The sequence below is a fragment of the Dendrobates tinctorius genome, unplaced genomic scaffold (genome assembly GCF_039654945.1).
Source record: "Dendrobates tinctorius isolate UK_male_01 unplaced genomic scaffold, ASM3965494v1 ptg000236l, whole genome shotgun sequence".
Taxonomy (NCBI): Eukaryota; Metazoa; Chordata; class Amphibia; order Anura; family Dendrobatidae; genus Dendrobates; species Dendrobates tinctorius.
Genome location: NW_027361903.1, coordinates 3,794,210 through 3,820,644, shown reverse-complemented (window position 1 = coordinate 3,820,644; position 26,435 = coordinate 3,794,210). Strand labels below are relative to the sequence as shown.

The following is a 26,435-nucleotide window of genomic DNA, read 5'->3' as shown; positions in this document are numbered from 1 at the left end:
GAGAAAGACCGAGGAGCGCAGAGGAGGAGGAGGACAGAGGAGCGCAGAGGGAGGAGCCAGGAGGGAGGAGAAAGACAGAGGAGCGCAGAGGAGGAGGAGAAGGACAGAGGAGCGCAGAGGGAGGAACCAGGAGGGAGGAGGAGAAAGACCGAGGAGCGCAGAGGAGGAGGAGGAGGAGGAGGAGGAGGAGGAGGAGGAGGAGGACAGAGGAGCGCGGAGGAGAAGGACAGAGGAGCGCAGAGGGAGGAACCAGGAGGGAGGAGAAAGACACAGGGAGGAACCAGGAGGGAGGAGAAAGACAGAGGAGGACAAGGATAAAGGAGCGCGGAGGAGACGGACAGAGGAGTGCGGAAAAGGAGGACAGAGGAGCGTCCAGGAGAAGGACCCAGGAGGGAGGAGGACAAGCACAAAGGAGCGCGGAGGAGGAGAAGGACAGAGGAGCGCGGAGGAGGACAAGGACAGAGGAGCGCAGAGGGAGGAGCTAGGAGGAGAAAGACAGAGGAGCACGGAAGAGGACAAGGACAAAGGAGCGCGGAGGAGGACAAGGACAGAGGAGCGCAGAGGGAGGAGCCAGGAGGGAGGAGAAAGACAGAGGAGGACAAGGACAGAGGAGCGCGGAAAAGGACAAGGACAGAGGAGCCAGGAGGGAGGAGGAAAAGAAGAAGGACAGAGGAGTGTCCAGAAGGAGCCAGGAGGGAGGAGGAAAAGAATAACAGAGGAGTGTCCAGGAGAAGGAGCACAAGGACAGAGGAGCCAGAACGGAGGAGAATGACAGAGGAGCCAGAACGGAGGAGGAGGAGGAGGAGGAGGAGGAGGAGGAGGAGGAGAAGAACAGAGGAGTCTGAAAGGAAGAAGAGAAAGACAGTGATACCTTAAGGGAGGAGAAGGACAGAGGAGCCTGAAGGGAGGAGGCGAAGGACAGAGGTGCCTGTAGAAAGGAGGAGGAGGACGAGGACAGAGGAGGACGAGGACAGAGGAGTGTGGAGGGAGGAGAAGAAGAAGGACAGAGGAGTGTGGAATTACAGCGCTAGCAAAAATTAAGAGACCACTGCAAAATTTTCAGTTTATAGACACAGTCATAACAAATTAATAGAGCAAAGAAGTAAATAAATTGAATATATATATATATATACACACACACACACACACACACACACACACACACCCTCCCAAGATTTAAATGGAGGTAGGACGAAAAAAAATGCCAAAAAATATCAGATTAGAAAAATCTTTATTCATTAGAGAGAGTGTAATAAAATTATTAAAATTGCAATTATATGCACATCAAGCTAGCGGAAGATGAAGAACAACAACACTGGGAAAATATGAGAAGTATCAAGCACACAAAAAAACTTTATTTAAAAATCAAACAGTGCATGGAAGCATGAAAAATACAAAGAAGGGGTTGGAGGATACTCCCTGGGAGCTTCAGCACACATGCACCTATGTGTCTATGCAATTTATACTTTAATTTCATCCAAATAATGAGTTTTTCTGGCATATAGCTATGTGTCTGAATTAACCATTAAATTGCCTGCGTTGTTTTTTTTTTTTTAAAGAACTATCTCCATGAGAAAGTGACAGGAAGGATCCAGAAATGAGATGAAGCCGCAAAATAAAAGAAGCAAAAATCTTCTACAACCTGGAAACCATCAACAAGCAGCTGCTGACAGATCTCATTGTGGCCTATGACCGAGTGACACAGAATGTGTCAGGCATTGGACCAAGTAATCCACGGAGCCCAGAGCTGTTATAGATCCGTTAGCAGCAACTTGTTGACAGTTTCCATGGTGAAATGACACAGATAAAACCTGTTAATGACAAGGGAAGTGTTACATTATTACACTGTGCGCCTAGTGACGGCCATATTGGTTGTCACCCAGCAATGGGTGCGCTGAATGATGAGGCCGCCCCGGCGCTCACGTGACTCCGTTTCACCATTTGTCATTCTGGAGGTGAATTATAATCAGTAGTTTATACGGCATTTCGGTGCCTGGGAAAGCTGGGTGACCTCGAACATGGCCGCTATTCCAGCTCCTGCAGAACTGTGGCTGCAGCTTTGGCTGTGACTGGAGTATATGAGTGACCAGGGTCAGTACAGGAGAACTATGAAGTTTTCGGATGACTCCTTTCTCCAGCGAGCTGCTGTCTGTCCTCTCGCTCCGCACATCTCTACCACAAACTAGACCCATCCACCGGTCCTATGACTGACCCAGAATTGGGATCATCTGCTGGGGCCTCAGTTATAGGGATGGAGAGAATAACTGGTTAATGACGCTGTTACACGGCTATGGAGTCTAAGCCAAACCTCCGACTCCACAGCCCTGGATACACACATCTGGATCCTGCTTAAAGGGACGGTCAGCACAGAATGACTGTTCAAACCAAGCACAGGCACTCGGTACATCAGGGCGCCCAAACATTTGATTACACCTTCCCATTTATCTCCGCCCTTCTATGTTTCTATGAAGCCGGAGCTGTCAATCAAAGAAGAAGATGGAGAAACAGGTGGAAACGGGCACGTCAATGTTCTGCCCGAGCGCCTGGGCTTGGTGTGAACAGTCATTCTGTGCTGACAGAGGCCATTTAAGCCTAAACATCAGTATTTCTCGGTCGGTGCACAGACGACCCCCGGCCTGGTGTCTTCTATCATTGGGGAGAAGCCGCACTTCTCACCCTTCGCATTGCTCATAAATATATGGACATGACGCAGCGCTGTGTCCGGAGGCTCCTCACAATCAGTGCCACAAAAAACAGAAGAAAATAAAACCATTGCCATAGACATACAAGAGACCCGGGTAACGAATCGTGGCCCCTCCAGGGACAGTAAAACGGAGACGGATCAATCTGCCCTGACAGCCCAGGCACGGTGTCCGTGCGCTCTCTTATCGGAGAGCCATCAATTCCACTGATGACGTCCCACGGTGATCCTCAAAATGTGATCAGGGCAGGATCTACTCCAAGTTTCCAACATTTTAACAGAAGTCTCATTAAACCAATGGGTCCGTGTGCTGGCCATAAAAAATATGGTGTTTAACTGTGCAGATAGCTTGTTATATTTCACCTGCACCGAGATCCTAGAAAAACATGGACCGCTGTTCATCAGGGATATGAGCGTCAACCACCCCCTGGACCACGGCGTCAGCCGCCCCCTGGACCACGGCGTCAACCGCCCCCTGGACCACGGCGTCAACCGCCCCCTGGACCACGGCGTCAGCCGCCCCCTGGACCACGGCGTCAGCTGCGCTCCAGACCGCAGCCTTAGCCACAGCCACGCCCTGTACCACGGCGTCAACCGCCCCCTGGACCATAGCCTCAGCCGCCCCATGGACCACAGCATCAGCCACGCTCCGGACTGCAGCGTTAGCCACAGCCACGCCCTGGACCACGGCGTCAGCCGCCCCCTGGACCAAAGCGTCAGCCGCCCCCTGGACCACGGCCTCAGCCGCCCCCTGGACCACAGCCTCAGCCGCCCCCTGGACCACAGCCTCAGCCGCCCCCTGGACCACAGTGTCAGCCGCGCTCCGGACCGCAGCGTTAGCCACAGCCACGCCCTGGACCACGGCATCAACCGCCCCCTGGACCACGGCGTCAACCGCCCCCTGGACCATAGCCTCAGCCGCTCCCTGGACCACAGCATCAGCCACGCTCCGGACCGCAGCGTTAGCCACAGCCACGCCCTGGACCACGGCCTCAGCCGCCCCCTGGACCACAGCCTCAGCCGCCCCCTGGACCACAGCCTCAGCCGCCCCCTGGACCACAGTGTCAGCCGCCCCCTGGACCACAGCATCAGCCGCGCTCCGGACCGCAGCGTTAGCCACAGCCACGCCCTGGACCACGGCATCAACCGCCCCCTGGACCACGGCGTCAACCGCCCCCTGGACCATAGCCTCAGCCGCTCCCTGGACCACAGCATCAGCCACGCTCCGGACCGCAGCGTTAGCCACAGCCACGCCCTGGACCACGGCGTCAGCCGCCCCCTGGACCAAAGCGTCAGCCGCCCCCTGGACCACGGCGTCAGCCGCCCCCTGGACTACAGCCTCAGCCGCCCCCTGGACCACGGCGTCAGCCGCCCCCTGGACTACAGCCTCAGCCGCCCCCTGGACCACAGCGTCAGCCGCGCTCCGGACCGCAGCGTTAGCCACAGCCACGCCCTGGACCACGGCGTCAACCGCCCCCTGGACCACGGCGTCAGCCGCACTCCGGACCACGGCGTCAGCCGCCCCCTGTACCACGGCGTCAGCAATTACTTTCCTTTGCAATGTTAATGACACATCACACGGCCTGTACTCGACGCCATCCGTGTGCAGTCTGTGATTTTCATCGGTGATGTGGATTATCGTCCATTATTGGTTTGCAGGCTCAGATTCTGCACACGCACCTGTGAATTACTCCATAGACGATAATGAGTACATGACACAGAGAACCAATAATGATCTGAGTGCAGAGTCTGAGAAAGTTCCAGAACGTCTGCAGGGAACGGACGGATCCATGAATGCGGACACATTTCTTAGCCCCGATGGCTGAGGTTTGGCAGGTAGCGATCGGTCGGATGCAGAATTTGCGCGGCCTCCTATTATTACACGGGTGACCTTGTGTTCTGATCTACACTTGATCGTCAGCATTAAAATAGCCTCTTATCTGGGAATGTGGGGCGGCTGCCTGTGACTATAGATGGTCAGCAGCGCTCGCTCCACTTTATCCCAGATTAACCCCTTCTATGACCGGTACAAGTTTGCCAACATTAACATTATCAGATTTCGGCAATTTGTAGATGTTTCCAAGTCTGGTGATAACAGCTGCTGGAAAAAATGACCCCAAGATAAGAGGCAATCCTGAAACACATCCCCAGCGAAGTGCCAATTATTGGAGAAGTTTCCACAATACGAGGCTGATCTGAACATAGGCCACGAATTGCTGGAGCTTCCCTTGTCGTGTGTCAGCCGGCCGTGCACTGGCGATCAGAGCAGTTACAGTCAGTGACTGGCAGTCAGAGCAGTTACAGTCAGTGACTGGCAGTCAGAGCAGTTACAGTCAGTGACTGGCAATCAGAGCAGTTACAGTCAGTGACTGGCAATCAGAGCAGTTACAGTCAGTGACTGTCGATCAGAGCAGTTACAGTCAGTGACTGTCGATCAGAGCAGTTACAGTCAGTGACTGTCAATCAGAGCAGTTACAGTCAGTGACTGTCAATCAGAGCAGTTACAGTCAGTGACTGTCAATCAGAGCAGTTACAGTCAGTGACTGTCAATCAGAGCAGTTACAGTCAGTGACTGTCAATCAGAGCAGTTACAGTCAGTGACTGTCAATCAGAGCAGTTACAGTCAGTGACTGTCAATCAGAGCAGTTACAGTCAGTGACTGTCAATCAGAGCAGTTACAGTCAGTGACTGTCAATCAGAGCAGTTACAGTCAGTGACTGTCAATCAGAGCAGTTACAGTCAGTGACTGTCAATCAGAGCAGTTACAGTCAGTGACTGTCAATCAGAGCAGTTACAGTCAGTGACTGTCAATCAGAGCAGTTACAGTCAGTGACTGTCAATCAGAGCAGTTACAGTCAGTGACTGTCAATCAGAGCAGTTACAGTCAGTGACTGTCAATCAGAGCAGTTACAGTCAGTGACTGTCAATCAGAGCAGTTACAGTCAGTGACTGTCAATCAGAGCAGTTACAGTCAGTGACTGTCAATCAGAGCAGTTACAGTCAGTGACTGTCAATCAGAGCAGTTACAGTCAGTGACTGTCAATCAGAGCAGTTACAGTCAGTGACTGTCAATCAGAGCAGTTACAGTCAGTGACTGTCGATCAGAGCAGTTACACTCAGTGACTGTCGATCAGAGCAGTTACACTCAGTGACTGTCGATCAGAGCAGTTACACTCAGTGACTGTCGATCAGAGCAGTTACACTCAGTGACTGTCGATCAGAGCAGTTACAGTCAGTGACTGTCGATCAGAGCAGTTACAGTCAGTGACTGTCGATCAGAGCAGTTACAGTCAGTGACTGTCGATCAGAGCAGTTACAGTCAGTGACTGTCGATCAGAGCAGTTACAGTCAGTGACTGTCGATCAGAGCAGTTACAGTCAGTGACTGTCGATCAGAGCAGTTACAGTCAGTGACTGTCGATCAGAGCAGTTACAGTCAGTGACTGTCGATCAGAGCAGTTACAGTCAGTGACTGTCGATCAGAGCAGTTACAGTCAGTGACTGTCGATCAGAGCAGTTACAGTCAGTGACTGTCGATCAGAGCAGTTACAGTCAGTGACTGTCGATCAGAGCAGTTACAGTCAGTGACTGTCGATCAGAGCAGTTACAGTCAGTGACTGTCGATCAGAGCAGTTACAGTCAGTGACTGTCGATCAGAGCAGTTACAGTCAGTGACTGTCGATCAGAGCAGTTACAGTCAGTGACTGTCGATCAGAGCAGTTACAGTCAGTGACTGTCGATCAGAGCAGTTACAGTCAGTGACTGTCGATCAGAGCAGTTACAGTCAGTGACTGTCGATCAGAGCAGTTACAGTCAGTGACTGTCGATCAGAGCAGTTACAGTCAGTGACTGGCGATCAGAGCAGTTACAGTCAGTGACTGGCGATCAGAGCAGTTACAGTCAGTGACTGGCGATCAGAGCAGTTACAGTCAGTGACTGGCGATCAGAGCAGTTACAGTCAGTGACTGGCGATCAGAGCAGTTACAGTCAGTGACTGGCGATCAGAGCAGTTACAGTCAGTGACTGGCAATCAGAGCAGTTACAGTCAGTGACTGGCAATCAGAGCAGTTACAGTCAGTGACTGGCAATCAGAGCAGTTACAGTCAGTGACTGGCAATCAGAGCAGTTACAGTCAGTGACTGGCAATCAGAGCAGTTACAGTCAGTGACTGGCAATCAGAGCAGTTACAGTCAGTGACTGGCAATCAGAGCAGTTACAGTCAGTGACTGGCAATCAGAGCAGTTACAGTCAGTGACTGGCAATCAGAGCAGTTACAGTCAGTGACTGGCAATCAGAGCAGTTACAGTCAGTGACTGGCAATCAGAGCAGTTACAGTCAGTGACTGGCAATCAGAGCAGTTACAGTCAGTGACTGGCAATCAGAGCAGTTACAGTCAGTGACTGGCAATCAGAGCAGTTACAGTCAGTGACTGGCAATCAGAGCAGTTACAGTCAGTGACTGGCAATCAGAGCAGTTACAGTCAGTGACTGGCAATCAGAGCAGTTACAGTCAGTGACTGGCAATCAGAGCAGTTACAGTCAGTGACTGGCAATCAGAGCAGTTACAGTCAGTGACTGGCAATCAGAGCAGTTACAGTCAGTGACTGGCAATCAGAGCAGTTACAGTCAGTGACTGGCAATCAGAGCAGTTACAGTCAGTGACTGGCAATCAGAGCAGTTACAGTCAGTGACTGGCAATCAGAGCAGTTACAGTCAGTGACTGGCAATCAGAGCAGTTACAGTCAGTGACTGGCAATCAGAGCAGTTACAGTCAGTGACTGGCAATCAGAGCAGTTACAGTCAGTGACTGGCAATCAGAGCAGTTACAGTCAGTGACTGGCAATCAGAGCAGTTACAGTCAGTGACTGGCAATCAGAGCAGTTACAGTCAGTGACTGGCAATCAGAGCAGTTACAGTCAGTGACTGGCAATCAGAGCAGTTACAGTCAGTGACTGGCAATCAGAGCAGTTACAGTCAGTGACTGGCAATCAGAGCAGTTACAGTCAGTGACTGGCAATCAGAGCAGTTACAGTCAGTGACTGGCAATCAGAGCAGTTACAGTCAGTGACTGTCGATCAGAGCAGTTACACTCAGTGATTGTCGATCAGAGCAGTTACACTCAGTGATTGTCGATCAGAGCAGTTACACTCAGTGATTGTCGATCAGAGCAGTTACAGTCAGTGATTGTCGATCAGAGCAGTTACAGTCAGTGATTGTCGATCAGAGCAGTTACACTCAGTGATTGTCGATCAGAGCAGTTACACTCAGTGATTGTCGATCAGAGCAGTTACACTCAGTGATTGTCGATCAGAGCAGTTACAGTCAGTGATTGTCGATCAGAGCAGTTACAGTCAGTGATTGTCGATCAGAGCAGTTACACTCAGTGATTGTCGATCAGAGCAGTTACACTCAGTGATTGGCATTCACAGCAGTTACACTCAGTGATTGGCATTCACAGCAGTTACACTCAGTGATTGGCATTCACAGCAGTTACACTCAGTGATTGGCATTCACAGCAGTTACACTCAGTGATTGGCATTCACAGCAGTTACACTCAGTGATTGGCATTCACAGCAGTTACACTCAGTGATTGGCATTCACAGCAGTTACACTCAGTGATTGGCATTCACAGCAGTTACACTCAGTGATTGGCATTCACAGCAGTTACACTCAGTGATTGGCATTCACAGCAGTTACACTCAGTGATTGGCATTCACAGCAGTTACACTCAGTGATTGGCATTCACAGCAGTTACACTCAGTGACTGGCGATCAGAGCAGTTACAGTCAGTGATTGGCGATCAGAGCAGTTACAGTCAGTGACTGGCGATCAGAGCAGTTACAGTCAGTGATTGGCGATCAGAGCAGTTACAGTCAGTGACTGGCATTCAGAGCAGTTACAGTCAGTGACTGGCATTCAGAGCAGTTACAGTCAGTGATTGGCGATCAGAGCAGTTACAGTCAGTGACTGGCATTCAGAGCAGTTACAGTCAGTGATTGGCGATCAGAGCAGTTACAGTCAGTGATTGGCAATCAGAGCAGTTACAGTCAGTGACTGGCATTCAGAGCAGTTACAGTCAGTGATTGGCATTCAGAGCAGTTACAGTCAGTGATTGGCGATCAGAGCAGTTACAGTCAGTGATTGGCGATCAGAGCAGTTACAGTCAGTGATTGGCGATCAGAGCAGTTACAGTCAGTGATTGGCGATCAGAGCAGTTACAGTCAGTGATTGGCGATCAGAGCAGTTACAGTCAGTGATTGGCATTCAGAGCAGTTACAGTCAGTGATTGGCATTCAGAGCAGTCTTGTGTCAGTACTCATGGGGTTTCTGGCATTCCATTCTTGAACCAGGAGGTACAGGATGAACAGTTCTAGGTCCTGAGAGGACACGGTGGGATGGATCAATAATATTCTTTACCTCCATCACTAGATGCTGGATCTATAGACGGGATCTATGGGGCTCCTGGGGTATATAATTGTCCGGGGGTTTCCAGTGCTGTCCACATATTCATGTGCACGGTGATCAGTCACAGACGCTGATTTTGCTTATACAAAATATTGGATGGCCAGAAAAAACAGATGCCGCTGACGCTGCTAAGCCCGGGATGAATGAAAAGCTCACAAGTCAACGTTTTCCAGTCCATTTGTTTCCAGGACCTAAACTCAAAGGACAGAGGAACAGGAAGGTCACAAGGGAGCTGCAGTGTGTGCACAGGGGGCTGCAGTGCGCGCACAGGGGTATTACAATGTTTCATACAAGACCATCTGTATCATGTATGACCTCCCTAACCAGGGTGGGCACCCGGAAAACCCAAGCAAGTAGCAGGACTTGGGGGCCCCTTACATACAACCGACACCCGACTGACTGCTGAGATCAGAGTAAGTTCCGATCACAGCAGTTTAACCCATTAGATGCCACTGACCATTGTGATAACAGCATCTAAGAAGTTGGAAATGGTGGAACATCTGACTCCCATCAGCTCCTCCTCAGCATGATTGTGCGGTGTCAATGGCTTCATCATGGCAGTCAGGGACCTCCTGAAAGCCGCGGGTTTGCCACGTTTCCACATCTATGAAGTCTGTGGCTGCGCTTCATAGGACAGAGACATTTTTACACCATACTGCAATATTACAGTGTATTGTACCAGTGATCAAGTAACTGCAGGTCCAAAACCCCTCAGGAAAACAATAGATGTAACAAAAAAAAAAACAAAATATAAAACTTCTTATCACAACTTTTCCCAGAATGTAAATTAAATCTAGGAAAAAAAAAAATGAAAATTACAAATGGCTGAATCAGTGTTTTTGATCACTTTGACTACCCAAAAAATGGAAGAAAATTAGATAGAGTTATAAAAACCCCGTATTGGTAAAAATTGAAAGATACAGCTCGTACCACAAAAAACTAGACCCCATACAGCCCTATTAACTGAAAAATAAAAAATAAGTTATCGCTATTGGAAGGTGAGGAAGGAAAATACAAAGAAAAGAAGAACTGAAAGGGTCACAGGATCTGCCTAAACCTGGTGACTGGTGGCTCACGGTCAGGAGACGGACTCACAACTCAGAGGGTAAATGGTTATTTTTACAGACTGGATTACCGCTTCAAAGATGAATATTGTCAGAAAACTTGTTATTTGGGGACGTAAGTTATGTCCAGTATGGCAGCTGACATCCCAACCCCACGGCCCGATCCCAACCCACATTACAGCTGTCAGCGTCACACAGAAAGACACAGGAATACAGAGATGGGGAGAAACATAAAAACAGATGTAGAAAAAGCACATAAATGTATAACAAAGCAAGACACACAGAGAAAAGCACAGAGATTCAAGAAACACACAAACACTCAGAGGAGAGCATGTACAAAAACAGAAAAACACAACACTAACACACAGGGTAAATAAAAAAACAAATACCGTATATAATCTAGAAACACAGAGAAGCACATGTACAAAGACAGAGAAATGTATAAACACACAGATACATAGAAACACAAAGATACACAGGACATACACAAACCCCACAATAATGTAGATTCAAAAAACATACAATGTAATTAGGGAGAACTGCACATACAGGTGCGTGTCTCCACACATAGACGCGCATATATAGACAAGAACACACGGATACAGAAAAACAAAGTAAATCAAGACAAATACACAAAATCAAAGGATCTGCAGAAACAGACATAAAACCAAACACATCCACAGTAAGGCTGGAGTCACACACAACGTATAAAAATACAGTACGTTTTTCACAGACCAGAATCGCACAATGTTTCATGAACACTGATCCGCATGTCATCCCATTGTCATGCGAGGATGCGATTTTCTCGCATCTAAGCATCCGTGTGACATCCATAAGATGAGATTTTCTCGCCGACTTGCAAAATGGACATACTGTATAATGGATCCCAATGACAGGTTAAAACACAAACAAAAGAATAGATCTGTACACATAGAAATAATATATATAAAACAAAAAATAAAAAAACAACAATATCCATACCTCTCCGGTGTTCAGTCAGGTAGTCAGTGAGGCTGCGTGGAGTCCCCGGCTGACCTGAGGTGAACTGACAGCGTGGGAAAAAATTCAGAAACTTTCTCACGCTTATTAGTTCATCCCTGATCAGCCAGGGTGCCTGCGCAGACATGATTTTATTCATTCTGCAGTGGTTTACAGCAGGGCTGGTAGCATTACCATCGGTCCCTGTTGTAAACTAGTTAACCCCTTGTGATGGATTGCAGCGAGGGACCTGACTGAACGGCGGAGAAGTATGGATATTGTTGGTACTTTATTTTTTGCTTTTTTTACAGGACAACAAGGGAAAAATAAAGCAAAAAAAAAAAAAAAAAAGCGGATCACGGGAGCAGCCCCATAGAATAACATTGGCCCGAGTGGTATGCAAATTTTTCTTGCATAGCACTGGTCCGTATTTCTCGCTAGTGTGACTCTGGCCTAACAGAGAAACGGGCACATGGGATGAAACATTCAGGAAAAAAAAATATATATCACACACAGATTGTTCTTCCAGAACTCAGGAATTTCAAAATAGAAGTGATTCCTGAGAGGGAAGATAAGACTCCTGTCATCTAACCACATTATCTGAAGACAGAGAATCCAAAAATGTCCCCTGCTCCCCCCCTGACACTGAGGCCCAGTGTGATAGGGGCATCAAAATCCAGCCATTCCAAAGTGGACAACAGGGAGTCACCCTGCACGGAGAAGAGGACAGAGGGTGGAGAAAAGTACCCAGCATCCATCAGAGATGGGGATAGAAAACAGCAAGAAAAATATATCATAACGTCCTGTATGATGCTAAACGGAAAAACCTGTTCCTACTACTACTCTCGCAGGAGGATTGTAATACATATGTAAGGCAGCGGTAGCACCGTACGCAGTGATGAGGCAGTGACCCACTAAATTCAAACACAAAAGTCTCTTTAATGTGTTATCTTCACACATAAAAGTCCAAATTCACACAATTGCATATAACGTCAGTGCATATTCTCAGCATTCAGTTCACACCAGTTCATAGCACTCCATAGTACACGACATCCTTTAGATTGCAGACACTACAAACGTTAGTCCTCCTCTGACTAGTTCCCGTGGGTGTCCAGCACCGCTGTATCACAGTCTCTACTCACAGCCGTACACAGACCTTGACATCCTCCTGTCTGCAGCTGTGACACACGCCAGTCCTTCCTTCGGGCACAGGACAGTCTACCACCGGTTCATCTCCGGGCACAACACTGCTGTGTACGCTGTGGGGTGCCAGGCCTCACTCTGACCGTGACACACCTGAGACTCACTAAGCACTCACTCAGTCCTACTCAGAACTCTCTAACCCTTTCCTGCAGGGCTTTTATCACAGAAACCTGGTGCTTTCAGCCACATGGAAAACATGGGTTGGGAATGGAACAGACTGCACCAACTACTATCATACTGCAATCTGTTTCATACACAACCTCCAGAGCAGGTTTTCCCTACCTCTGTCTTGGACACTAAACATATCCAAGACTAACTTTTATTATCAGCCCGCATTGTAGTCACAGCTACTCCTGTGACTGCTATGCACACCTATGGCCTTCATACACAACCGTGCATATCCTGGGGAGACTACACAGCGACTTCTACCTGTGACATCGGTCACTGCTTCCCCACTGCAATCTCAGCTACAACTGTGACAGCAATACATTCCCATAGCCTCAATACACCTCCGTGCGCATCCTGGGGAGAACATACAGCGCCCCGTAGCTGTAACAGGGGTCACTGCCTCACATAGTATAAACAGTGATGAGAGAGCGTGCACGGAAAAGGTGCTATTCAACCACACTCATGTCCTAATCGAGTATTTTCAACAAGCTCAAAAAAAAAAAAAAAAAAGCTCGCGTCCCCGCAGCTGTTCAACAGCAGCAACACATGCACGGATTGTCTAGAGCATTTTTTCAAGCACACCTAAAATACTCAATTGGGACGCGAGGGTGCTTCGATAAGACCTTAACGGAGCACGCTCACTCATCACTAATAAGCATACTACAATACGACATATCTGCTATAATTATGTGTATAGTGTGCTGGGTACATACATTACATTACTGATCCTGAGTTACATCCTGAATAATACTCCAGAGCTGCACTCACTATTCTGCTGGTGCAGTCACTGTGTACATACATTACATTACTGATCCTGAGTTACATCCTGTATAATACTCCAGAGCTGCACTCACTATTCTGCTGGTGCAGTCACTGTGTACATACATTACATTATTGATCCTGAGTTACATCCTGTATTATACTCCAGAGCTGCTCTCACTATTCTGCTGGTGCAGTCACTGTGTACATACATTACATTACTGATCCTGAGTTACATCCTGTATAATACTCCAGAGCTGCACTCACTATTCTGCTGGTGCAGTCACTGTGTACATAAATTACTGATCCTGAGTTACATCCTGTATTATACTCCAGAGCTGCTCTCACTATTCTGCTGGTGCAGTCACTCTGTTCATACATTACATTACTGATCCTGAGTTACATCCTGTATAATACTCCAGAGCTGCACTCACTATTCTGCTGGTGCAGTCATTGTGTACATACATTACATTACTGATCTTGAGTTACATCCTGTATTATACTCCAGAGCTGCACTCACTATTCTGCTGGTGTAGTCACTGTGTACATACATTACATTATTGATCCTGAGTTACATCCTGTATTATACTCCAGAGCTGCACTCACTATTCTGCTGGTGCAGTCACTGTGTACATACATTACTGATCCTGAGTTACCTCCTGTATTATACCCCAGAGCTGCACTCACTATTCTGCTGGTGCAGTTACTGTGCACATACATTACATTACTGATCCTGAGTTACATCCTGTATTATACTCCAGAGCTGCACTCACTATTCTGCTGGTGCAGTCACTCTGTACATACATTACATTACTGATCCTGAGTTACATCCTGTATAATACTCCAGAGCTGCACTCACTATTCTGCTGGTGCAGTCATTGTGTACATACATTACATTACTGATCTTGAGTTACATCCTGTATTATACTCCAGAGCTGCACTCACTATTCTGCTGGTGTAGTCACTGTGTACATACATTACATTATTGATCCTGAGTTACATCCTGTATTATACTCCAGAGCTGCACTCACTATTCTGTGGTGCAGTCACTGTGTACATACATTACATTACTGATCCTGAGTTACCTCCTGTATTATACCCCAGAGCTGCACTCACTATTCTGCTGGTGCAGTCACTTGTACATACATTACTGATCCTGAGTTACATCCTGTATTATACTCCAGAGCTGCACTCACTATTCTGCTGGTGCAGTCACTCTGTACATACATTACATTACTGATCCTGAGTTACATCCTGTATTATACTCCAGAGCTGCACTCACTATTCTGCTGGTGCAGTCACTTGTACATACATTACTGATCCTGAGTTACACCCTGTATTATACCCCAGAGCTGCACTCACTATTCTGCTGGTGCAGTCATTGTGTACATACATTACATTACTGATCTTGAGTTACATCCTGTATTATACTCCAGAGCTGCACTCACTATTCTGCTGGTGTAGTCACTGTGTACATACATTACATTACTGATCCTGAGTTACATCCTGTATTATACTCCAGAGCTGCACTCACTATTCTGTGGTGCAGTCACTGTGTACATACATTACATTACTGATCCTGAGTTACCTCCTGTATTATACCCCAGAGCTGCACTCACTATTCTGCTGGTGCAGTCACTGTGTACATACATTACATTACTGATCCTGAGTTACATCCTGTATTATACCCCAGAGCTGCACTCACTATTCTGCTGGTGCAGTCACTGACATCCCTGTCTGATTGCAGGAATCCCACTAATTACATAATATTCTAGAATCGGTAATTCAGCAATTCTTTATTTTTGAACAGAAATTGAATCCAGCACTAAATGCAGCGATTCCCCGGCGGAGAACGTTGCTGACAGTTTTGTCAGAGCGGCGATCCCTGGCGCATTAGGTTAATAATCCCTGGAAGCCGGAGACAACGTTAAATACATGTAAAGTAATAATGTGGAGTCAATAGTTGTGGAGATCGGCTGCCGCCGACACTGGTCCATCAATATAATGGATGGCGATGTCAGGAGCGAGGCTCCATCTGAAAAGGAGAAGGAGACTTTCACAGCATCTTTTCTAATTACTTAAATGCATCTGAAATGAAAAATGAAGAACTTTTTGTTAATAATCTTTATTAACCCCTTAATGATGGGACCAAGTTTTTGAATTTTGACCAATATCACTTTATGTGGTGATAACTCAGGAACGCTTTCACAAATCCCACATTTTGATGGTCTGTGCGCACGTTGTGGATTTGCTGCGGATCCGCAAGTGATTTACAGAACAATGTTATTCTATGGGGAAAAAAACCGCTGTGCACATGCTGCGGAAAAATCAGCGCGGAAAAATCAGCGCGGAAACGCAGCGGTTTATTTTCCACAGCATGTTAATTCTTTGTGCAGATTCTGCAGCGTTTTTACACCCATTCCATTATAGGAATCTGCAGGTGTAAGAACGCAGGGGAAATCCGCAAGAAAGCTGCAGGAAATCCGCCTAAAAACGCGCAGATTTTTACTTGCGCATTCTGCCAAAAAAAGCAGATTCCGCGTAGAAAATTCTGCACAGCAATCTGCCACGTGTGCACATACCCCGAGATTGGTTTTTCGGGGCACATTATAACCTTATAATTTATGATAATGGTAAATTTAGGTCAATATTTTTTTTTTTTTTTTAATAAACACAAAACTTATCAGAAATTTGACAAAAATGTAAAAAAAATTAGCAATTTTAAAACTTTGAATGATTATCCCTTTAATCCAGATAGTCACACCACAGAAAAACATTCATAAATAATATTTCGCTCACATCTATTTACATCAGCACCAGTGATTAAAAGGTTAACAAAATACAATTACATTTTAGGAGGTTTAGAATGTAGCAGCAATTTTTCATTTTTTTCATGGAAATTTACAAAATTTATTTTTTTGAGGGACCTATCCAGGTTTGAAGTGACTTTGGGGGTCCTATATATTGGAAAACCCCCAAAAGTGAAAACATCACCCCCTGACATATTAAAAGCAGCTGTCAGGTAGTTTATTAACCCTTCAGGTGATTTTAAAGAATTAATGCAAAATGGCATGACAGGAATGAAAACTTTGATTTTTACCACCTAAATGTCGGAAACTTCTGAAAAGGTCACTATAGCCGGGAGGCTCGAAGGCGACTTTCCACGTAGCGCAAACCCCACTCCGCCCAAAGCCCGCCCCCTGTTGTACGCGCGGTGATTCTGGAGGTGCTCACTGAACAATTCCGGAACCGCCACAGCGTATCCACAGAGCAGACTATACATCTTGCGGAGACTGAGCGTCTTCGCAAGGTAAACAGACATGCTGCGCTCTAAAAAGACGCGCGGCATGCGGTTAGGTGGGTGTGTCACCCGCGTATTAGTACGCACAGTGGAGACGGGATTTCATAAAATCCCCTGCACTCTGCTGTATCATCTGGACGCTGCGGCTGTACGCAGTGTTCAATCCGCAGCAATACGGCCCATGGAAACATCAGGACCACAGAATCATGATCTCAGGGTGCCGGTGGGGTTAAAGAAGCAGCCCCCACACTCTGTTAACCATTTATATGATGTAGTCACTATTGACAGCAGGATCTAAGGGGTTAAACAGATATGGATGGTGCAAACACCGATCTTGGCTGATACAGCAAGTTGTCAGCTCTAGAGTACAGCCGACAGCTGCTGGATTGTCACCTGTGTGGGGATCATATTCTCTTATATCTCAGGTCAATAAAAAGACGTATTGGCTGTCATCAAGGGGTTAATGATTAATTCCTGATTTTGTGTATATAGCTCCTATACAAAATCTATAAGTATTCATGAGTGTCTAGTGGTGACTGCAGACAGGATCTTATCATGTATCTCTGTATACAGGGAGCTCCCCCTAGTGGTGACTGTTGACAGGATCTTATCATGTATCTCTGTATACAGGGAGCTTCCCCTAGTGGTGACTGCAGACAAGATCTTATCATGTATCTCTGTATACAGGGAGCTCCCCCTAGTGGTGACTGCAGACAGGATCTTATCATGTATCTCTGTATACAGGGAGCTCCCCCTAGTGGTGGCTGCAGACAGTAAAAAGTAAAAGAAAAGTCAAAGATCCTATAGGATTTTTACAGGATGAAAATGATGAAATGGTAAGACAGGATGTTGAGAAGGCCGAACTTTTAAATTCCTATTTTGCATCTGTTTTCTCTCAGAAAGGAAATGTAACATCAACTGTTCTTCACTGTCCTATTAAGGGAATAGAAGAATCCAGGATATCTATAAACAGAAAGATAGTGAGGAAACACTTAGCTAACCTAAATGAATTCAAGTCTCCAGGTCCAGATGAATTACACCCCAGAGTACTGAAGGAGATAGCAGAAGAAATTTTTGAACCCCTCTCCATAATCTTTAAAAATTCTTGGAGAACAGGAGAAGTCCCAGAAGACTGGAGAAGAGCAAATGTTGTTCCTATCTTCAAAAAGGGGAAGAAGGTGGACCCAGGCAACTATAGGCCGGTGAGTCTGACTTCTATACCAGGAAAGATCTTTGAACAGATTATTAAACAACATGTATGTCAGTACCTGGATAAGAATGAAGTGATTAAACAGAGTCAGCATGGGTTTGTAACTAATAAGTCATGTCAGACTAACTTAATTTCCTTCTATGACGGAATCACTGATTGGGTGGATCAAGGAAATGCTGTAGATATAGTATATCTTGACTTCAGCAAAGCATTTGACAAAGTATCTCATACAATCCTTATTGAAAAAATGACTAAGTATGGAATGGACAAGGCAACTGTTAGGTGGATTCATAACTGGCTTAGTGATCGGACCCAAAGAGTGGTCGTAAATGGCTGCACATCCAGTTGGAAGAATGTCTCAAGTGGGGTACCACAGGGCTCTGTCCTGGGCCCTGTATTGTTAAACATCTTTATCAACGATTTAGATGAAGGAATTGAGGGTAAACTGATTAAATTTGCTGATGACACAAAGCTAGGAGGGATAGCTAATACTAGAGAAGAGAGAGAGAGGATTCAAAAATATATAAATAAACTGGAGAAGTGGGCAGCAACTAACAGAATGGTTTTTAACAGGGAAAAATGCAAAGTATTACATCTGGGCAATAAAAATGAAAAAAGCATATACAGAATGGGAGGAATAGGGCTAAGCAACAGCACATGTGAAAAAGACTTGGGTATACTAATAAATCACAGACTGAATATGAGTCAACAGTGTGATGCAGCAGCAAAAAAAAGGCAAATGCAATTCTAGGATGTATTAACAGAAGCATACAGTCTAGATCACGTGAAGTCATTATTTCCCTCTACTCCTCTTTGGTCAGACCTCGTCTGGAATATTGTGTCCAGTTTTGGGCACCACATTTTAAAAAAGACATCAACAAACTGGAGCAAGTTCAGAAAAGAGCGACCAGAATGGTGACCAGTCTGCAAACCCTGTCTTATGAGGAAAGGTTGCAGGATTTGGGAATGTTTAGTTTGAAAAAGAGAAGACTGAGAGGAGACTTAATAGCTGTCTACAAATATCTAAAGGGCTGTCACATTGTAGAAGGATCAACTTTATTCTCATTTGCACAAGGAAAGACTAGAAGCAATGGGATGAAACTGAATGGGAGGAGACACAGATTAGATATTAGAAAAAACTTTTTGACAGTTAGAGTGATCAATGAGTGGAACAAGCTGCCACGATATGTGGTGAGTTCTCCTTCAATGGAAGTCTTCAAACAGAGGCTGGACAGATATTTGACTGGGATGATTTAGCGAATCCTGCTTTGAGCAGGGGGTTGGACAGATGGCCCAGGAGGTCCTTTCCAACCCTACGATTCTATGTATCATGTATCTCTGTATACAGGGAGCTCCCCCTAGTGGTGACTGCAGACAGGATCTTATCCATGTATCTCTGTATACAGGGAGCTCCCCCTAGTGGTGGCTGCAGACAGGATCTTATCATGAATCTCTGTATACAGAGAGCTCCCCCTCGTGGTGGCTGCAGACAGGATCTTATCATGTATCTCTGTATACAGAGAGCTCCCCCTAGTGGTGGCTGCAGACAGGATCTTATCATGTATCTCTGTAAACAGAGAGCTCCCCAAAGTGGTGGCTGCAGACAGGATCTTATAATGTATCTCTATAAACAGAGAGCTCCCCCTAGTGGTGGCTGCAGACAGGATCTAATCATGTATCTCTGCATACAGGAAGCTCCCCCTAGTGGTGGCTGCAGACACACTATAAGATTCTGTTAGGAGTGGCGGAAGGCACTAAAAAAAAAAAAATAAATAAAGTGCCTTCGCCACTCGGGGTCCACCGTGCGGAGGATGGTAAACCCGCTGCTGAGAGAGGCAGGGAACTAATATGCACAGGGTTCTAACTCACCCAGGTGCTGAAAGGCAAGCTCTGTTAAGGAATACAGAGCTGCCAGGAAAAACAATACAAAATAGTACTGTTGAGCCTGTTAACAGCACAGGATCTCAGCGGCGCACGTGCGGTAGCCGGAAACCGGAGTAGTTAAATACAGTCACTACAACCGAGCGGACTTACCGTGTACACGTGTGCTCGGCGTCACAACTGCACACGCCTGGACAGGCTGCAACCGCAAATATCGCAAGCGCAATGCAGGACGCTAAGCGGCTGGAAAGATGGAGCTTGTTAGCGCAGGTGCTGACAGAAAACCACTCACACAGACGTAATAACCGAGGGAAGGGGCTTCTTAATGAGTCAGTCACCAGTCCAAGCATCCGTCACCATACACACAGCAGCAGTATAAAATACTAGCGCATGGCATAACGGCCATGCGCACTTTTTATAGCGTACGGGACCTGCTGGAAATCTCCAGAGCACTGAGCCAAGCCAATGGAATCAGGAGCAGGACCTGAGCACCTGACTCCTCAACTCCAGCGGGAGCTCGTCCTGTGGGCATGCTCAGAAGCCGGAAAAAAGGACTTAGCCTCTGGAGACAAATGTGAGAATCTGGATTCCCGCATAGGCGACATAGAACCCAGATTCCTAACAGTATCTCTGTATACAGGGAGCTCCCCCTAGTGGTGGCTGCAGACAGGATCTTATCATGGATCTCTGTATACAGGGAGGTCCCCCTAGTGGTGGCTGCAGACAGGATCTTATCGTATCTCTGTATACAGGGAGCTCCCCCTAGTGGTGGCTGCAGACAGGATCTTATCATGGATCTCTGTATACAGGGAGCTCCCCCTAGTGGTGGCTGCAGACAGGATCTTATCGTATCTCTGTATACAGGGAGCTCCCCCTAGTGGTGGCTGCAGACAGGATCTTATCATGGATCTCTGTATACAGGGAGCTACCCCGAGTGGTGGCTGCAGACAGGATCTTATCGTATCTCTGTATACAGGGAGCTCCCCCTAGTGGTGGCTGCAGACAGGATCTTATCATGGATCTCTGTATACAGGGAGCTACCCCTAGTGGTGGCTGCAGACAGGATCTTATCTTGTATCTCTGTATACAGGGAGCTCCCCCTAGTGGTGGCTGCAGACAGGATCTTATCATGGATCTCTGTATACAGGGAGCTCCCCCTAGTGGTGGCTGCAGACAGGATCTTATCGTATCTCTGTATACAGGGAGCTCCCCCTAGTGGTGGCTGCAGACAGGATCTTATCATGGATCTCTGTATACAGGGAGCTACCCCTAGTGGTGGCTGCAGACAGGATCTTATCATGTATCTCTGTATACAGAGAGCTCCCCCTAGTGGTGGCTGCAGACAGGATCTTATCATGTATCTCCGTATACAGGGAGCTCCCCCTAGTGGTGGCTGCAGACAGGATCTTATCATGTATCTCTGTATACAGGGAGCTCCACCTAGTGGTGGCTGCAGACAGGATCTTATCATGTATCTCTGTATACATGGAGCTCCCCCTAGTGGTGGCTGCAGACAGGATCTTATCATGTATCTCTGTATACATGGAGCTCCCCCTAGTGGTGGCTGCAGACAGGATCTTATCATGTATCTCTGTATACAGGGAGCTCCCCCTAGTGGTGACTGCAGACAGGATCTTATCATGTATCTCTGTATACAGGGAGCTCCTTCTAGTGGTGGCTGCAGGCAGGATCTTATCATGTATCTCTGTATACAGGGAGCGCCCCCTAGTGGTGGCTGCAGACAGGATCTTATCATGTATCTCTGTATACAGGGAGCTCTACCTAGTGGTGGCTGCAGACAGGATCTTATCATGTATCTCTGTATTTAGAGAGCTCCCCCTAGTGGTGGCTGCAGACAGGATCTTATCATGTATCTCTGTATACAGAGAGCTCCCCCTAGTGGTGGCTGCAGACAGGATCTTATCATGTATCTCCGTATACAGAGAGCTCCCCCTAGTGGTGGCTGCAGACAGGATATCATCATGTATCTCTGTATACAGAGAGCTCCCCCTAGTGGTGGCTGCAGACAGAATCTTATCATGTATCTCTGTATACAGAGAGCTCCCCCTAGTGGTGGCTGCAGACAGGATATCATCATGTATCTCTGTATACAGAGAGCTCCCCCTAGTGGTGCCTGTAGATACAATTTTATCAAGTAACTGTCTATGCAGGAAATTTGGAGTTTTGCTTCTGAAAGCACTCAGTTTCTGTAAAGATTTATTAATTAGCTATTGAACACTACATCAATATGTAATAGTGGACCCTTTAATTAATTATCACAATCCGTGTGTTCACTGCTACCATGTATCAGTTTAGGGCCAGTAAGGAACCAAGCACCTAGTCTAACCACTCTGCAGAGACTAAACGCTCCATACTAGATCCTATAAACTACAGTGTTAGTCGGGGAGGGGTCAGATCTATGGATTTTATGATGTGACCTTGCAACTATCAGCAGATGGAATATCATAGCGCGATTTATATTACAAAGTGCAGCAGATACTAAAACTACAGGGAATATACAATATCACTAATAGACTAAACTACAACCTGCTCAGCTCTGCTAAAAAAGCCGCAACGCAGGCGTCTTACCCAGCGGAAAATCCGGCTCTATCCTGAATGCTGTGCAAAGAGACAAAAGCATGTTACTCCCCGGAGATCCACATGACAAGCACATATTACACGGCACTCGGCAGTGCATCAGCTCTGCTTTGTAAGGGAGACTTTGATTATTCCCATCCACTTTGCTGGAACTAGAAGACACTGTATCTGGAGCAGCAAAAATATGCAGCGTCAAAGACGCACCAAAAGCTCATGGTGGGAACGTAGCCGTACAGATCCAGCAAAGTGGATGGGATTTATGGAAGTCTGGTGCTCCATCTCCATCTTTTATTATTCAGCATAAACTGATCTGCGGTGCGTGTTTAAAATCCACAACGTCGACTCGTCTTGCGCGTTCGCCATAGTTTTATGTACAGTTTTTCCCCATAGACTTGCATTAGATGCGGAAAATCCAGAGGTAAAACACGCACATGCTGCGGAAAAGCTCTAAAGATGCACAAAATCTGCACATGATTGTGTCAATAGAGTTTTGTCAAAGTATCAGGAAGTATCAAACACAAAGCAGCTAAAATTTACAACATATCAAATGTTATCTAGTCTAAATTTACAACAGGACAGAGAAAAGAAGAGAAAAAAAAAGAAAAAAAAGCAATAGATGTAAGAAAAAAAACGCAGGCAATCTAATTTACTGAACAGGTGCAAAAATGGTGCCGAAAATCTACAACATCAGATCCTCATTGGCTTTTGTGACCGATCAGTGGGCGGATTGGACATTGGGACTTTGATGAACGACAATAAACCCTTCCGCCCCAAAACCAAAATAAACTATGACGACATATAGGTCTCCATTCATTCTATAGTTTTATGCCAGAACTCTGGGGAAAATTATTTGGAATGTTACATATTTTGGCGCAAGTCACAGATGGAAAAAATGTCTCGACTTTTCAAGCTTTCACGTCAGTTCAGACCAGATGCTCCAACTTTCTGAAGCGTAGGAGAAGCTTATTCTGGAGGGTGGGTGGCCGAGCGCGGCCACAAAATGATCATTTACACCACAAAAGGTGCCTGGAATAATGACAAATGAGTGGACATTTATTCTGGTGGCACCCGGCAGCTGAACGATGCCTCAAGCGCATTGAGAGGGTCTTCATGAGTCTAGATGTATCGGCACCATAGTAAATATTCTGGTAAATGACAGGTGATCCCCCAGAGATGACGACGCACACTCTGATGAAGGACAGTATACACAGTCATGGCCAAAAGTGTTGGCACCCTTGAAATTGTGGCAGAAAATAAAGTATTTCTCCCAGAAGAGTATTGTCATTACATTATTGCACAGGTTTATTTCCATTGTGTGAATTGGAACAACATAAAAAGAAAGAAAAAATGGGCCAGACAAAATTGTTGGCACCTTTCCAAAATTGTATCCTAACAAGGAGAGTTTTTCCAGAGAGCGTTGGAGGAACAGTAGTAGACGTTTTTGCAAAAAGCTTCTTAATATTTAATGAATGAAAACGTTACATATAGAGACAAAAATTTTACCTCTCACCCCCCCTCCTAAAACTACGCGCTTCGGCGGATGCCTTTATCAAGTTGTGAACAGATATTTGCGGTTGCGTTGATGCCTCTGACACTGGGTGCCCTGACTGTGTACAAGGCATCACGAAATCTGAAGATTACCAAAGGATTTTGGGTTGCAATGTAGTGCCCGGTGTCAGAAAGCTGGGTCTGGGTTTCCAGCAGCACAATGACCCCAGACATACTTCAAGAAGCCCCCAGAAATGGATGGAAACAAGGCTCTGGAGAGTTCTGAAGTGGCAGCAATGAGTCCGGATCTAAATCCCATTGATCGCCTGTGCAGAGATCTTACAATCACTGTCGGGAGAAGGAGACTTCAATACGAGACCGGGAGCAGTTTACAAAGGAAGAGTCGTCCAAGATCCCGGCTGAGAGGAGCAAGAAGCGGACGATGGTTATAGGAAGCCATTGATCGCAGTCATTTATTTCAAAGGGTGCAATCAAATATGGAGTAGAGGGCGCCAACAATTGTGTCTGGCCCATTTTTTGAGGTTTTGTGTGAAATTATGTCCAATTTGCCTTTTTTTCCTGCTTTTTTTTGTTGTTCCAATTCACACAAAGGACATACAGTTGTGGCCAAAAGTATTGACACCCCTGCAATTCTGTCAGATAATACTCAGTTTCTTCCTGAAAATGACTGCAAACACAAATTCTTTGGTATTATCTTCATTTAATTTGTCTTAAATGAAAAAACACAAAAAGAATTGTCCTAAAGCCAAATTGGATATAATTCCACACCAAACATAAAAAAGCGGGTGGACAAAAGTATTGGCACTGTTCGAAAAATCATGTGATGCTTCTCTAATTTGTGTAATTAACAGCAACGGTAACTTACCTGTGGCACCTAACAGGTGTTGGCAATAACTAAATCACACTTGCAGCCAGTTGACATGGATTAAAGTTGACTCAACCTCTGTCCTGTGTCCTTGTGTGCACCACATTGAGCATGGAGAAAAGAAAGAAGACCAAAGAACTGTCTGAGGACTTGAGAAACCAAATTGTGAGGAAGCATCTCAAGGCTACAAGTCCATCTCCAAAGACCTGAATGTTCCTGTGTCTACCGTGCGCAGTGTCATCAAGAAGTGTAAAGCCCATGGCACTGTGGCTAACCTCCCTAGATGTGGACGGAAAAGAAAAATTGACAAGAGATTTCAACACAAGATTGTGCGGATGTTGGATAAAGAACCTCGACTAACATCCAAACAAGTTCAAGCTGCCCTGCAGTCCGAGGGTACAACGGTGTCAACCCGTACTATCCGTCGGCGTCTGAATGAAAAGGGACTGTATGGTAGGAGACTCAGGAAGACCCCACTTCTTACCCCGAGACATAAAAAAGCCAGGCTGGAGTTTGCCAAAACTTACCTGAAAAAGCCTAAAACGTTTTGGAAGAATGTTCTCTGGTCAGATGAGACAAAAGTAGAGCTTTTTGGGCAAAGGCATCAACATAGAGTTTACAGGAGAAAAAAAGAGGCATTCAAAGAAAAGAACACGGTCCCTACAGTCAAACATGTCGGAGGTTCCCTGATGTTTTGGGGTTGCTTTGCTGCCTCTGGCACTGGACTGCTTGTCCGTGTGCATGGCATTATGAAGTCTGAAGACTAACAACAAATTTTGCAGCATAATGTAGGGCCCAGTGTGAGAAAGCTGGGTCTCCCTCAGAGGTCATGGGTCTTCCAGCAGGACAATGACCCAAAACACACTTCAAAAAGCACTAGAAAATGGTTTGAGAGAAAGCACTGGAGACTTCTAAGGTGGCCAGCAATGAGTCCAGACCTGAATCCCATAGAACACCTGTGGAGAGATCTAAAAATGTCAGTTTGGAGAAGGCACCCTTCAAATATCAGGGACCTGGAGCAGTTTGCCAAAGAATGGTCTAAAATTCCAGCAGAGCATTGTAAGAAACTCATTGATGGTTACCGGAAGCGGTTGGTCGCAGTTATTTTGGCAAAAGGTTGTGCAACCAAGTATTAGGCTGAGGGTGCCAATACTTTTGTCTGGCACATTTTTGGAGTTTTGTGTGAAATGATCAATGTTTTGCTTTTTGCTTCATTCTCTTTTGTGTTTTTTCATTTAAGACAAATTAAATGAAGATAATAATACCAAAGAATTTGTTTGCAATCATTTTCAGGAAGAAACTGAGTATTATCTGACAAAATTGCAGGGGTGTCAATACTTTTGGCCACAACTGTAAACCTGAGTATAACAAAACGTGTTTAATTCCTTTTCTGTAACAATTTCAAGGTTGCCAACACTTTCGGCCATGACTGTATACCTCAATATCTAGTGACTAGGAATTCTCTAAACGGACACCCTTTCTTATTGGGGCTCCTCCCTGTTGTCTGCACTCGTTGGAGGTAGAAGTGTTGGAGTTTCTATCATCTCCCTTTATCGAGTTATTATCAAACATTGTGGTTTTGGTTTTCAAATCATTTAGTCCAATTATTAGTCCATCTATTAATCCGGCGCCCCCTCCCCCATCACACGTACAAACACGTGACAGGTGCTTCTACATGTCTGCATACCACCGGGTGACAGATACACTCATGCGGCGGGGCAGGAGGATGGAGGGT

At 46.2% G+C, this 26,435-nt stretch overlaps 1 protein-coding gene across 19 annotated transcripts in view; it reads right to left on the bottom strand.

The window, feature by feature from the left end:
- Positions 1-26,435, bottom strand: part of ABLIM1 (actin binding LIM protein 1) — a 320,476-nt gene that overhangs the window by 170,919 nt on the left and 123,122 nt on the right. The window lies entirely within an intron of this gene.